This window comes from Lycorma delicatula, chromosome 4, assembly GCF_047948215.1.
Source record: "Lycorma delicatula isolate Av1 chromosome 4, ASM4794821v1, whole genome shotgun sequence".
NCBI classification, from domain to species: Eukaryota; Metazoa; Arthropoda; class Insecta; order Hemiptera; family Fulgoridae; genus Lycorma; species Lycorma delicatula.
Genome location: NC_134458.1, coordinates 144,417,959 through 144,434,129, shown reverse-complemented (window position 1 = coordinate 144,434,129; position 16,171 = coordinate 144,417,959). Strand labels below are relative to the sequence as shown.

Sequence of the window (16,171 nt, the reverse complement as noted above, 5' to 3'; positions counted from 1 at the left end):
CCATCAAAGACCAACTGGATGCTGCATCATGACAATGCACTTTTTCACACTGCACTCCCAATTAGTGAGTTTTTGGCAAAGAAAATCATTCCTGTAGTTCCTCAACCACCTTATTCACCTGACTTGAGTCCCTGCGACTTTTTCCTGTTCCCGACTTTAAAAAAAACCTCAAAGGACACCATTTTGGAATAGTAGAAAACATTTAAAAAATGTACCTATCATCAGAATGATATTCCGGTTTCTGAATTCCAACACTGCTATGAAGTGTGGGAAAACCGTTTGAAACATTCCGTGGCTTCCCAAGGGAACTATTTCGAAAGTGATAGAGTCCATGTATAATTGGATTGTAAATAAAAGGTTTTTCTGAACCAGTCTCATTACTTCATTTACAGACCTCGGTTGTATTAAACACACGCAATACTTTTATTATACGCAGTTATAAATCATTGAATATATTTGTTTGTTTTATTAATAATGTATTTCAGTATAAAAATTGTATTATATAATAAAAAATATTGTAGCTAGATATAAAATAAATACATCGAAACGTAATTTATAAAATAAGAAAATAAATATTTTATTTTATGTTTTTTTCTGCTTAGGAATTCACTTCACCAAACTCTGTTGTTATTTAAATGGTCATACAATAAAAATATATTAATTATTTATCGTATCGGAAGCGCTAGTATATATTTTAATATAGCAAAAAGAGTACTGAAAATTGTTTGGAAGAGCATCTTGCCTTAGCAATTCAATTGACCTCTATTTTTCATTATGACGCGATTAAGTAGCTGTTATTCAGTAATGAAGTCATTTGTTTAATGACATATTTATCTAGGAAATTTATTCCGTACAGCTTTTCTATTATTTTACTAAAATAAAGAATATTACTCACTGTACTTAAACCTACATGACTCTGATACATCAATTTGTTTAACATTATAGCATGTGACAACATGTGTAACATCTCGGACTATAATAGTGTCTGTTTAAGAGATCACTCTGAAATAGTTAATTAACTTTTAATCAAACTGTGCTGACATAAAAATAAATTTTGCCGATCTGTGTATGGAGGGGTAGCGTCTCGGCCTTTTATACGGAGGTCACGGTTTGAATCCCAGTCAGGAACGGAATGGAATTTTTCATACGCTACAGAATTTACATTTAAAATTCACCAAGTGATAATAAACTTAGAGTTTATGTTTGGTGCATTAATAATTATAAAACTCGAAGGATGATTAGGTTACAATCATTTCTTAAATAAGACTATTTAAAAGTTTTTATGTATGCCTGGCCATCATTTTCCATTTGTAGAAATATTTTTATGAATTGCTTATGTTGTAATTTTTTTTTTTTTAAATGACGTTATAAAATTATGAAAGTATTTTTAAAAAATCTCTTTTTTTATTCCAATATTTTTTTTTACTTAATGATTAGTTTGTTTATGGCTAAATAATTACTTTTACACAATAACTCTCATTGTTATGATTTTTATTCCATTTTTAACTACCGTTTTATTAATTTGAGCTTTTTTTTAACAGTAAAAATAGTAAATCTTTTATTCTACTTAATTTATTCTAAAAATTTGATTTTTTTTCAAATTAAATTACAATTTCTTTTTGCGATTTATTAACTTATTTATCTATTTACTTATTTGTTTTTGGATCTGATAAAGCTCTAATATTTATAAATATATCATGGAAACAATAAATAACAGCCATTAAAATTATTCTTTTTATTCAATTTTAATAAATTTTGTTCAAAATGTTTGTGAAACTTAATGGTAAGCCTACGATTACTAATCGTTATATCATTTTAGTAGAGGTATGTGGCTTCCATATTAGATTATTTGTTCTCTTTTTAAAATAATTTACTGAAAAGGTTTCGTAGATAGTTCTTCATTAGTTATACTTCTGGTGCGTTAAAATAATCTTCAAGGAATTGGCAATTATTTTAATCACGTACTAGTTATACTTCAAAGGTAAATGGGTCGTCGTTGGTGCCATCAACCAGCCAATCTGGAGATATCTATGAAAGCCACCAATGATGCCTTATTGAATATCCATAAACTTAATTTAACGATATAAGTTGATCGTCTACAAGACGGTAAACTAACCCGAAGGATAGACCGCCATTCCTTACCTCTCACCCGTTTCCTTATCGTTGATTCATTCTTCCCCATTATATGTTCTGTGGGTATAGGTTTAACCCTACAAGATCCCTATTTACTAAGGGTTCCGCCTACTCGATAATGAAATGATTATTAGTGTTATTCGGTAGGGTTCTGACTTTGGATCTACTCAGGGAGTACGTTTCCTGTTCTGTGGCTGCACATTAAGTCTAATGGAGCCTCCTAATCCTTGCAAAAACCTTTTATCCTATCCAATAACTTTTCTTTACATTGAATCATATATCCTACTTTGTTTTCATTTTAATATAAATAGCTTGTCCGATTTTTAAGAAAATTGTTGAATCAAGATACAAACTATTCAGCAATGATTTAAACTTGCAATAAATTTAATTAGTAACATTTCAAAATAATTTATTATATTTTGAATTATACCAAATTGCCATGAATACAAGCAGTCATATTAGTCATATTAGTCATATTTTTAAATAAATAAATAAAAAAAAGATTGTCAAAAAAAACGACTGTCAAAAAATATTGCTGACAAACATTGCTCTTTAATATGGGACAATTACTAATAAAGGAAAATTGAAGAGCGTACGGATAACAATTTTGTATATATTATAATTTTGTTTTCAAATTGTTTAAATTTATTTACAAGCAAACAAACAAACAAATACACACACACACACGCATATATATATGTATGTATGACACTCCCGGTAAAGTAAGGATTCCAACGCGGGGTCTTGAATCTAAATCGGTTCAGCTGTTGAGCTGCTACGGTGGAACGTAGATACACCATAAATACATTACACTCCTTTTTTGCGTAGGAATTCTTGCGGTTAAGATGTGATACTTAGATTACTGACAAATATAATAAGTTTTTCAAAAACTATGATATTTTATATTTATAATTTTTATATTCAGTGCCAAAATTCATAATTATAAAAAATGTTTTGTCTACATCTTCTTCATTTTGTAGGGAGATGTTAAGTACCACCGAAGAAAACCTGCAAGTTTGTAGGTATTAATGCATATATCGTAGTTTTATCCCCAATCTTACCTTAAGCGGCCTCCAAAATGTAGCCAGAGAAATTCTTATGCAAAGTGCCTTCAATTCAGAAAAAAAAACGTAGAAGTTAAACAGAAATAACGAGATATGATAAAACATGTTAGAGATAATACCAACCAGGTTATCAGTTACAGATTTGACGTTTGTGATTTTATATAGAGCTTATGATACTTACGGTAACGTAATTATTCCAACGTGGGGTCATTCAAAGCAAAATAATACCAACCAGGTTTATCAGCTACAAATTTGATTTTGTTTTATATAGCCCAAGACACTCCCAGTAACATAGGATTCCAACGCGAAGTCAGATATCTAAGTCGGCTCAGCCGTTGAGCTGCTACGGTGGTAAAAACGTACATATATACACCAAAAATACATTATACTTCTTTTTGGGCAGAAGTGAAAAAATACAGTCTACCTAAACAAAATTAATATGTTACCATTTTTTTCGTGTTTTTTTTTAGATATGTAGGAAATATTTACGGAGTTTTAAAATTTTTAACAGATTAGGAAAATTTAGATCCATACTTTATTAATTGTAATTGTAACATAAGGTATAAGGTAAATTTAAATCGGCTGTAATTATAATTGTACTGATCTTTTGGGCGTCTTTGCTTTTCATTTCGTAATTTTCCGGCTTGGAATTTTTTATAATTGGACGTAAGCCTGATGTTACTTTGTGAATAAATAAATAAAATATTTATAATTATGTTAAAGTTAAAAGATGAGTACAGAATAGTAAGTAATGAAGTAAACCATCAAACCAACTGATATATATGTAACTTTTGAGTTTTTGTCTAACTGTAATGTAAAAATATTCTGTAGTTGTAAAAAAATACATTTTATCGGTTAAAACTTTTAGTTTTTTGAAGACACACCGAACTAAATCTGTAATAAAACGTTTTCAATAAAACTTCCTTAATAACTTTACAATCATTTGAATATGCTATAGAGATATAGTTAAAAAGACGTTTACATTTCAAATTGATATCATCGCCGAGTGATAAAGACAGCAACATAAAGAAATTATTATTCCTTTCTAATTGACTATGTATAAAATTTTTTGCGAAGATTTACATTCCTTTGCTTTAGTAATAAGAATTGTTCACATAATTAGCAATCCCCGAATATTTTGTTTATAGAAAAAGAACTGTGTCGAATAATTTTACTTAAAATACTTAAAGTAATTATACGCTCAAAATATGACAGAAAATAGTGGTAATTTTTATTATGTAAGATTAATTGTAGGGTAATTTAAGTATGGTAAATGAATAATCATTAATAAGTAGTAATTTTTATACCTAAAAAGCCGATATCAATGACGGAGTGGTAGCGTCTCTACCTTTCCTTCGTGGATCCCGAGCTCGAATCCCGGACAGACATGGCATTAATTATATTTCTATGTTGCCACGTACAAACTTATCTTATGAATTAATTCATCAGTCTAAAAAACAGGTAAGAGAGAATTTACTTTTTGTTAAAAAATTGTAAATTGTATTGTTTTTGTAAATCGTAGTTAAATTTTTTTTCGATTATTCAATAAACTACTCGTGTAATTTGAAACACAAAGATGTTACTAAATATTTTGTAATTTTAACAGTGGGAGTATCTTATTCAGTTGATACAGTAATACCTTTTCAATGCAAATATTTATGTAAAATAACACGAGGAGTGCTCGAATTAGGCCAATATGATGATTTAAGTATGCAAATAACATATACTTAAAATAGTATAGAAAAATTATATATAATTAACATATTTTATTTTACTAGTTAAAGATATCAAATTCAACTTTATTTAAAGGAAAAAGTCAAAAATCAGAATTTAATTAATTTTTTAATTAAAATTTTTTTAAAAGTGATCTTATTGTACATAATTATATTCTGCCGAAAGGAGAATATTATTATATTACTAAAGGAGACTAAAAATAAATATTTAATTTAAAAAAGACGTTTTAAGATTCAAATTAATAATTTTATCAACTTATTGAACAGTGACAACAAATTAATTTTGAACCGCACAAAATTATTAAGCATATTTCATTATCTTCACAGAATTATTTTTTCTTTGGAATTGTGGACTGATAGCTTGTCATCTACTATAGTTTAATCAGAAGGATTAGAAAAATTAAATTACTGAAGGAAAAACTGTGCGCCATCACCATGGGAAAAATCATTTTTCTTTTTTGTATTCATCATTTAAAACCAAATTAGAAAACTATTAAAAAAAATCTTCAAGAAAGAAAATTTCATAAGTATATCTGAACTACCATGTTGCATAAAATTAATCATCGCCTTGCATTTTAAATATTAAATAACTTTCTTTTTATTTCTATCTTTAATAGAAGTGATTATATAAAGAATTTCCAATTAATTTATTATATAAAAATTATATTTTGAAGCATTACAAAATTCAAGTTTGAATTAAGGTTTTTTCATCAAGGTAGATTAATAAATGCAGTTTAAACTGCTACAGATGAAAATATTTTTTGGTTTTCTTATTTTAACGGTAGGAGTTACTTTTTTTAACTTTTAAAATGTTATTGCTTTCTTTAATTAATCAAAAATATTTGTTTACATTTTCTTAAAAATTGTAGATCTCAGTAGCGAAATGGTATCATCTCCGCCTTTCATCTGGAGGTCCCGGTTCTAAACCCGGTCAGGCCTTGAATTTCTTCATACATTACACATTTCCATTTTCACATTAACACATAAAAGCTTCTTTGTAAGTTTGTGTGGTGAATTAGTTCATCAGTAAAAAACAATTAATAAATTTAAAAAGTATTGTTCTCGAAAAATAATTAAATGTATACTTCTTTTACCACTCTAATGAGGTTTACAACTTTTTAAAATTTTATCACTTAAAGCAAAATAATAACGACAAAATATATGACGTAGTTAAATGATTCTTCATTTCAAAAAGTATGTATTTAATAATTTCAAAGATAAGTAAATTAATTTTAGAATAAAAAATAATAATAATATGTAAAATGTCTAACTTCATCGATCTGAATTTGAAATAGTAGTAGAATTCTAATAAATCTGCGAATTTGAAAGTTCATTTTATAAAACTCTGGTATTTAAAATATATATATATATTTCTTTTTAGAGGTATATTATTTTATGGATTTTAAATAAAAAACAAGCATTGAAAAATTTTCATTAAATACATAAAGGGTATAATTTATTTATATAATTTATAATCTGATCAAGAATTGGAAATGGAAAATCATTCCCTAATAAATATCGTTAAAATAGATTAGACTGTTTTCGAGATATAATGTAGACACACTTTCGAATTTCAAAAGCGGAAATTTTATTTTGAATTGAGAAAAAGAATAATGAGAATTTTTCAACAAAAACAAAATTGATGTAGTTACCATATGACTTCCTTGTACGCTTATTAAATTACATATACCCTTTTTTTTTAAAATGAAAAGTACATAAAATTTTCTTTCACTAATAACTTATGATTTTTTTTCCTAATATTTTTTGTAGTTTTTATTGAATTATTATTTATTACATTTTTTTTACAATAAGAGGTAAATAATTATTGATAAATGAATATATTTAAATTTAAAAAAGAAATGAAGTCGGATTCAAACCGATGTGCCTTCCCATTGTAAGAACTAAATATTTCATTAATTAAAATTTTCTTTGGATATAATTCTGGAACCAATGAAAATAAGTACCACTTATGATATATCGTTGAAAACCTCTCAATGAGGGCTGCTTATTGCTGCAGTTAAGAAAAAGTCCAAAATCCAAATTATTTGGTTTTTAGGCATTTTTGGTAAAGTCGATTTCAATAAAAAAGGGAGGTTCACAACTAGATCTTACAAGAGTCCTAGATTCAAAATTTCTACATTCTACGGCTATCCGTTTTTGAGTTATGCGAGATACGTATGTATGTACAGACATCACGCCGAAACTAGTCAAAATGGATTCAGAGATGATCAAAATGAATATTTCAGTTGAAATCTGAAAACCGAAATTTTTCACGATTGCTATACTTCCTTTTCCGAGTAAATGGAAGTAAAAAAAAAAACTTTTGAGGTGGAATTTTAATTTAATCCAGTCGTTTCGTATCGAAAATGCTCGACTAGCAAAGTAAAAATAACAAAATATATTTTAATAACTAAAATCAAAAACTTTGTATAGAAATTTTAATTAAAATAAAATAAGGAATTTTCAAATTGTGGGAATGTACCATTTGCATAATATTATTATTAAAAATATATTTTTATACCCATAAATATTTTTCAGTAGAACTAGTAGAAAATTTCATCTGAAAATAAGTTGCACATTTTCTTAGATTTTTCTTTTCGATTTCAGCTAATTTAGGACAACGTTCCAACCTTCTTCAATTTCTGTTTCTTTGCTATTTTCTCTCTTCCCAGTACCTCTTCATTTTCTCTGCATGTTGTTTTTTGCGTTATTTCCACCATTTCATTTTCGAATTTTTTTTGTTGTTGGATCTTTTATTTTTATTATTATTATTTTTTTTTTTTAATAAAATTAAATGTCAGAAATGTTTTCATTAGAAAAAAAAATCATTACATTGATTTTAATAAATTAATGTGATTCGATTATATTTGAAGTAATCATGATTTTATTTTCATTTTTTTTTAGCCAGTAATAAAATATAAAAGACTAATAATAAAAATATTAACAGTAATAAATTCAGCAATGAATTGCAGTAATGAATTCCCAGCTACGCCGGTCAAGTTATGAAATTCATTTTTTAATTTTTCCGGCGTAGCCAGAATGTTTTTTTTCAATTCATTCACTTTAAGCTCTATTTGTATCTTTATGATAAATAATTTAAAAAAATTTAATTAGTTTAACTTCAGTGGTTTCTTCTTCGATATATATATATATATATATATATATATATATATATATATATATATATAAACATGCATCTTAATAAATTATCATATTATTGATTTCTCTTATTTTATATAAAATCCCTGGTTTGATAATACTTAAATCTCTTAATTTGAATTTTTAAATTTAAAGCCAAGATTCTCAACAAAATAAAAGTAATAACCAAAATTTTTAATATTACTGTATTAGCATCACAGTTTCAAAAAATATGTTTTCAACTTTTTTTAAATTTGCCGACTTATGCAGCAGGGGGCTTTTTTATGATGAAAATATTCAAAAAAATTGATTTAAAAAAATTAAAAGAAAATTTAAAAAAGGATTTTCAATTTTGTTTTAATGAGGGAGATCTTCTATTAGAGGAGGGTATTAAGTTATTTGAATGAATTTATTATTTATTTTAAATACGTTTTGAGCAATAAAAATTAGAAATTTTGAAACCCCAATTCAAAATTCTATATTCAAATCAAATTAACTTCAAAATTCAACCCTTTAAAATTTTTAATTTTCATTTTTGGGGCTTTTATACCAAGGGGAAGCATTAAGGTAAAATTAATTTTTAAGAAAATAATTCCGAAGTAGTAATAATAAATTAAAAAGAGCTTTTTAAAATTGTTTAAAAAATACAACCAAAATTTTAAATGGAGAAAGTTCAAATTTTTTAAGTCTAGGGGGGTGAAGATTTTTGGCTAATTTTTTTTCCAAAAAATATTAAAGAGTCAGGGATATCAAAAAATTAAGATTTTTATGTTTTTTTAATGCAATTGGTAACTTAAGAGACGGATTTAAATTTAAAATATTTTTTTTAACTAAAAAATACTTTTTTTGCATTGGAATAACATCTTTTTGGCAGACTAAAAGTAATTGATATTTTTTTTGGTCTTGAAACGTTCAGTTACTCAGATTTTTTTTTATCTATATATCCTAATTAAATAAATGTTTAATTAGTAATAACACTTAATGACCACGTGAAAAGGAAAAAAAAACAACTTTTAGTTTTTTTTTCTTTTTTTTTTATGTTTGTCTGTATTTATAATATGTACCTCTTAGGGGACCATAAGTAAATTTGAGTCATGTTAAACACATGAAGAGAGGTCCCTGTCAAAACCCCTCATTAAAGTATACAAAGGTTTAATTACCACATATGTAAGAAAAGCCTTTGCACAGGAGGTCCATGTAAAGTTCAACAACAGTTAATATGGCACTAGAAATAAATTCCAAATCACACGAAGAAGAATGAAAACAAATGTCATCAGTACCGATATATGAAAATAACAGTAAAGATAAAACATAATTATTTAGAGATAAATAAAACTAACTTGTAGATTTCCATGGGGATATTCACTACATAATGTCAGGGTCATCCTGTGTTCTCTCGTCTAGGTGTCTTGTCCAGGTCGCTCCTCTGCATTCATCTCCTAGGTCTAGTACATGGAGACGTTTCAGTTGCCTGATTTCCTCGCTATAGTCCAATATATTTACTGCCAGATAATTTGCATGTTTATCTAACCTTTGTTTGTACCGTGAGTCATTTTTGGGGGGTTTCTTCGTAAACATAAGGCAACCATTGATATTCATGAATTTCCGAGCTTCTAACAAACTATAGCACCTCTGTTATAGACCTCACCAGTTTATTTTGGAATCTTTGTATTATCTTAATCTTGCCCCATAATTGGATCTTATATGTTTACATTGGTTTAAGTATAACTTTGTAGATCAACAGGTTTATCAGATAACGATAACTGTGAGTACCTACCTAGCAACCAGTTTAGTTCTCTATACTTGATATTTAGTTATTTCCTTTTTTCAACCACTTGGCCATTCCACATCAGGCGACGATATAACCCAAGGTAACTTACCCAATCCGTGTGAAAGATGCCATTCAGTTTGACCTCTCCTCATCATAAATGTCACGTGACTCGATATGATTTAATTTGCCCTTACTTTTCATTTGGTAAGCCACGTGCTGATTTGTTCTAACTCTGAATTTTTATTTTATGTAAACTAAAGATTTCATTTAATGAGCCTAGAAAATTTAAACTATTATATAAGAGAAAGAAACTCACCGTCACTGTTATTTTAATTTTTTTTAAAAAACAAATTTAACCCAAATTATTTACTAATAGTTAAATAATTTTAAAAAAATCAACTTAAAATATGTTTTAGAAGCGATATTGGTTGATGCTTTAATAAAAATTAATAAAAAATTGTTTATTTACAAGAAATTGTTATTTTTCAAGATTTAGTTTTTTTTAATATTGAAGCTTTTACAAAGAATAACTCCATTATAATTTTATCATATACTTTTGTTTGTTTTTAAGTCAAAATTATGAAAATTGTTACAAATCTTTAGGCAATCCCATTGTCGTCCATTGTCTAAGAGATAAAAGATTTTGAAGATCTCATTCTATTGAGTAATGATTTATCTGAAATTGTAGAATTTCAATGGAGGAACATTTAAATATAATTTCCATGCTATTCTTTTATTATCAAATAAATTCAGTAACGGATAAATATTTTCAAATAGCTATAAAATATTTAAGTAAATATTTTTTTTAAATATTTAAAAATGAAAGATGATAATAAATATATTACAATAAATTTAACAGGGATATTTAATTTTTTTTTAAATTGTCGTTTTTGTTTGAAAAAATCTTAAATATAGGTTTTTAAAGTTTTTAAATTTCGTCGAATGGATTTTCATTTTAATGCTATTTTATTTCATTTTAATGGATTTTCATTATAGCTGTATAGCTGTTCTGCAAAAAGGAAAATATTGTAAACAATCACAAAATGGAGTAAAGGTTTTGTTTTAAATTTTTCCACGTTTCATGACCCAGGGACTGCAAAAAAAAGTGGGGGTTAATATTCGTACGTACTTGTGTTTGCGTGTATTAAGCTTAATAACTTTTGACTGGATAAACCGATTTTGACGACATTTAGTACAGAGACTCGTGTACACGGGATGAGTTTTTGGTAAAAATTTTGATCAATATCGCCATGGGCGTAAATAGGTTTTTGGAGCCAATTTTCTCAAACTTTTGTAAATACAATCCCACTTTATACTACGCTTTTTTAAATTAGTAAGATAAGCATGCAAATGATGCATGCTTATCTTACTATTTTTAAACAAATTTTTCCCCAAAATTCTCCCTTCCTCAAAAATCAAAAAAGCTATCATTTTATTTATTGCATATTTTTAAATGATTTTTTTTATGTTTTTCTAGGTATAATAGTAGTATAAGAAACCCAAAAAATTACTTTGGGGCAATATTGGAAGTGCAGGAGTCGTTCAAAGTTTGAAAATATCAGTTTTTTAATTTCTTAAAACTTCTTTTTTGTTTATTTTCATACATCATTATTTTTTCACTATATAAGAATAAATAACCAATATCAGGAAAGTACTTCAACTTGTTTTTAATACAACTTAAAACAGACTTTTCTTTTTCTTAACTTGTATTATAATAACAAAAAAAAACACGTTTGTTAACTTGAAAACAAAGGTAAAATAATAATTTGAAAATATACTGTCGTCATTTTTCATTGTAGATATAACATATAATTTTTAAACAGGTGTTTTAAAATAGTAAGGAAGTCGTGCCCACCCAAGCTATAGTTAACAATAGAGTGTTAATTAAATAATAACTTCTTGACATTTGACTTCAGTTTATTTTTAACATGTTTTAAATACAAGTAATATTTTCAATTATCTTTTAATCAATTGCGTAATAGTAACTATTATACGTAACTATCTTAAAATATTCAATGATTAGATTCTATATAGGTTAATGCTACCATTAACCTTTCATGTTTGTTTATGCATTTATTTTATCTATCATATAAAAACTATAGACTAAGTTAGCCTAACCATGTTTATGGTTATAATATTACTTAAACTATAACTTTAGTATAGAATTTTAATTAAAATGAAATTTAAATCAAAATTAATTAAAAAATATACTTAATTTATTTATTCAATATTTACAATGAATATGGCCCGGTTACAATATATATATATATATAAATAATTCTTAAGGTATTTTTTAGTACGCAAGGTACTAATATGGATTATATTCAAATCTGTTTAAAATGAAATTTAAATAAAATAAAATTTATATCTACTTTTTCCTTTTATGTTTTATAGGGAGAATTTCACAAAAAACCGTTTTTACATATTTTATAAGAAACTTGAAAACAATTATAAAAGTTAGGTTTGTAAGAATCAATGTAAACTAGGCTAACAAAATTTTATTTAAATGTTAAATATTTTGTTTTAAAATCAAGATTTTAAAACAAAAGCCTAAATGAAAAGTATTAGATTAAAAAATGTCACAGTTTTACTCTTTTTACCGTATTTCACAAAAACAAATTAGTTTAATTTGCGCAATAATTGATTGTTTTAAAAGAAATTTAATTTTATGAAACATATTCATTCCTATTGGAAAAAAATCCTTTCATCAAAATGTTACTTTTTTATATAATGGAATGAGAAATTAATACTAAAGTGCATGAAACACCCCTTTCTTGCTGGATTTGATTTGGAATCTTCTGTAAAAACCTTTGGAGCAATTTTATAAAAACCTCTTTTAGAAAAATTTTCTTTTTGTTCTAGATTGAAAATTTTTTGTGGCTGAAATGATGTATAAAATATAGCGTTGTTATTCATCCAAATATAAATTTTAACAAAATTTAGCTAGTTATTAAGCGTTCAGGGTCGTTCAGATTCACCATGTTCAAAAACAGGTTACTTAATTAAAACTTTTTTTGTTTTGTGTTGGAAATCTCCAGTAGTAAAGAATTCTCGAAAACTGATAATTACTTTCCTTTTGTTATCGTAATAATTCCTTTTAAATATATTCTAAATTTATATATATATGACAAAATACTAAAAATAATTAAAACAAATAGTTAATTGCAGCTTTTATATTTAAAGGATAAGTAAAGATGCGTGAAATGTATCCGTTTCATTTTAGTGTTGTAAGTTATGATATGGTTTAAACAGTTATTTTTTTATTATTACGACTAAAGAAAAGAGAACATTCATTTCTACTGATTATGTAATCTGTACTAAAATAGGATGATATCATTACGTACAATGGATTCAGAGAACAAGTAGTGGTTAATCGAAATTCGGTTAATTGTTCTTCGAATTGCCTACATGTAACAACACTGAAAATAATGTAGTGTTCCACAAAATGCATAATATTATTATGATATACTTATATTTGGTTGTATTTTAAACTAAAAATTAAAACTTTGAGCATGTGTTTAATATAAATACTTTTACAAGAAAAAAATTCAAGAATTTATTTCGTAACAGATTTATCCTCAAGATAACCGATATGATAAAAATATAATCAGCTAACAAAAATGATTTTATATTTTTATTGATATTAACTCAAATATAATTTTTCATTTGTAAATAACAGTAATTTTTCTTCAAATTGTATTTTAGAAATCTGGGTTAAAATTTAATCCAACTCATTATATATCCACTGATTTAAATTTCGTTTCAAACTTTGTATTAAATTCATAATAAGGTTTGTAGCTCAAAATTTAAAATCCTTTAAATTCTCGTTTGTGTAGACTTTTCATTACTTTATGTAAGACTATGAATAGAGAAAAAAATATCTAGGAGGAAACTTTTTAATAAAATTAAAAAAAAAAATCTTGAAATTTATTTTGTTAATAATCCCCTCTTTTAAATTTTATTTCTTTACTTATAACTTCTAAGTTAAAGTTTTTTTCTATTCTTTGTAGGTGTAGACTTTTTTCGTTATCTTAATTTTTCAAATTTAATGTTAATTGAAATAACATAGAAAGAAGAAAGCTGAATAACCATTTATAAAAAATATATATATCGCTGCAACTATCAATTGTTGCACAGTCGTCATTAATAGATATTAAAAAATGAATAAAAAATAAATAAAGATTCAGAAAGTTAAAAAAAAAATCTGAAATTAATTTACAAAAAATTTCATTAAATAAAAATTTCACCAACAAAAAATTTTACCTATTACCATTTACACAATAGAATAAAAAAAAAAACAAAAATAAAACTAACTTAACTACTAAAAAACTAAAACTAACTGAATTACAAAACTTACTTTGTCTGTTTTAATCATCTACAGTTAAGCTTTATTATTGTTTTGTCTTAATATATTATATTTAACTTTGAATACAGATTGGACTATTGGGCTTTTAACGATTTATTAGTAGCGGTTTTTATATTTAATCAATTTTTTTGGGCTTTTTTTTATTCTAATTTCTATTTATATTTTTATAATTTTTTATTCATATAATGATTGTTTTGTAATCAAAATACCTAACTATTACTGATTTACACTTATTGAGCATTATTTTCACTTTTATTAAATATAAAAAAGAAAATAAAATTAAAAAAAATTATATTTCAAATATATTTTCGAATGATTTTGTATTATGTGGTACAAATTTTTATTGAAAACTTTTTTCCCTAGAAATTAAACGCATGTTTCATTTTATTAATTTTTTTTTTTTTTTTTATATAGATTTATTTTTCTTTAAAACTTGAAAGTTTTTAATAAAATAAAAAAAATATATATCTTGAAATTTATTTTGTTAATAATCCCCTCTTTTAAATTTAATTTTTTATTATAACTTCTAAGGTAGAGCTTTTTTTCTATTCTATGTCACGGTAAGCCTAAATAAGAACAGTAGGATTATTTTCAGCTAAAAAACTGTATAGTTTAAATAACCTAAAAAAGTAAATATTACAAGCATGAAAAATTGTGATACATTTTAGTTGTAAAATAATTTTAATAAAATTATATTGAATTTTTTTTTAATTTGCCGTAGTTTTACTATTTTTGTGTATTTCAAGAAAAAATTACATAACCTTTCCTCTAATACTACGCTTTTTATTAACAATTTAATTTGTTAATTATAATTATGCATGTTATTTTAATTGAAATATATTAACAAAATTTTGAAAAATTGCAACGGTATAAAGTTTAAAAATGAATTCTTACCGTATAACTGCCAAATGAAAGTAAGAGGCAGAGATTATGATGCCGGTAGATTCGCGTCGCGACGTCTAATCTGCAGCGGAATTGGTGGCGTCGCTCCGAATGTCGGGCGGTGACTGAAACAGTGTGAGTTTAGTGGCGATGCCCTGCGCAATACCACACTGGCAGGCAACATACACACACACTTAAAAGTCTGGTGTGAGTAGAGGTTTCTTTTCAGAGGAGGTTTCTATGTTTACAACTTCTGAATCATCGATCACAAAACCTCTTAGTCCCCTTTATCCCTCCTAGATTTTTTTCTCTTTTTTCGTCCGACATCACATCGGAAAGGTGTGATAGTATGGTCGTCAATCTTCTCAATAAAGATATATTACAAACTCAATTCAAACTTACCCCAACTCAACCAAATTTTTTTTTCGGGGGGCATAAAAATTATATTATTTATACTTCCTGTCTACCTTTCTGTCGCTAGACGAACAAAAAAAGTTACTGTATGTTATTAAACTGACCACAAACAATAAATTATATGTTGTCGTCACTAAAACAATTCATTAAATAAAAATATGTCTTTTTATTATTTGTGTAAGAAATTTGTTGAAATTAATGCTTACATCGACTTGTCTTTATTATTACAAGTAATTTATTAGAGAAAGAAATTTTATTTTCCAATTTTATTCAAAAAATAAATAAAAATTCAATAAAACCTGTCACTAACAGAATGTAAATTTTAAAAATAATCTTTCTTATTTGTGGTAAAATATTTTCTTATTCTTAATTTTTTCTTGAAAAGCTGTTTAAATCTATATTGAAAATCATTCTAAATATGGAAACGATAAAATATGCCTTATGTTTAATAGTTAATTATTGCTAACGCTTCTATTGGAAAACATAATTATGTCAATTAACACTCATTGAGGTTTTCTTTTATAACCAACGATTTTCATATTTCTATTAGTTTGAAGTAAAAACCTGTTAGCTTAGGTTATGATTTAGATAATCAATAAATTTTATTTTACTTGTAATTATTAGCCGTTACACATTTGATAACGTAGATGTTTTTAGTATAATTACGTTA

At 25.7% G+C, this 16,171-nt stretch overlaps 1 long non-coding RNA gene across 1 annotated transcript in view; it reads right to left on the bottom strand.

The window, feature by feature from the left end:
- Positions 1 to 15,193, bottom strand: part of LOC142322951 (uncharacterized) — a 1,078,737-nt gene extending 1,063,544 nt beyond the window's left edge. The window contains exon 1 of the long non-coding RNA XR_012755972.1: positions 15,100 to 15,193. This is a non-coding gene — a long non-coding RNA (uncharacterized LOC142322951). The remainder of the gene's footprint in view (positions 1 to 15,099) is intronic.
- Positions 15,194 to 16,171: the final 978 nt, after the last annotated feature.